Below are 364 nucleotides of genomic sequence, written 5' to 3'. Positions count from 1 at the left end.
GACAACTAGAAAAAGAAGTAAGTGACTTCAATACACGCTGTGAGCATATCTAAAACAATATTTATGTTTTTTTATTCTTCTTCTTGGTGACCACACCAAAATAAAAAGATGAAGAAGCATTGTGGTGTTCCCGGTGTGATGAATGTAAACTACACTACATACGTACTGTATATAGACACGTTATTGGTCCAAGGATGTGAGACTAATTGAGAAGGTTATGAAACCAATGTAAGCTATAATAAAAAACATTAGGTCTACATATTAAGGAGTAACACAAACTGTCCTTTATTAGAGACAGATAAGCAACAACTAAATTAAATCATGAATGTATTGCTCTCTGACCAGTCTGCCATTATTATCATCT

At 33.2% G+C, this 364-nt stretch overlaps 1 protein-coding gene across 2 annotated transcripts in view; it reads right to left on the bottom strand.

Moving 5' to 3' along the window:
• kiaa1549la (KIAA1549-like a) overlaps nt 1-364 on the bottom strand; it is a 233,270-nt gene that overhangs the window by 119,505 nt on the left and 113,401 nt on the right. The window lies entirely within an intron of this gene.

Source organism: Etheostoma spectabile, chromosome 8 (assembly GCF_008692095.1).
Source record: "Etheostoma spectabile isolate EspeVRDwgs_2016 chromosome 8, UIUC_Espe_1.0, whole genome shotgun sequence".
Lineage (NCBI taxonomy): Eukaryota > Metazoa > Chordata > Actinopteri > Perciformes > Percidae > Etheostoma > Etheostoma spectabile.
This window is presented reverse-complemented; position numbering and strand designations above follow the sequence as displayed.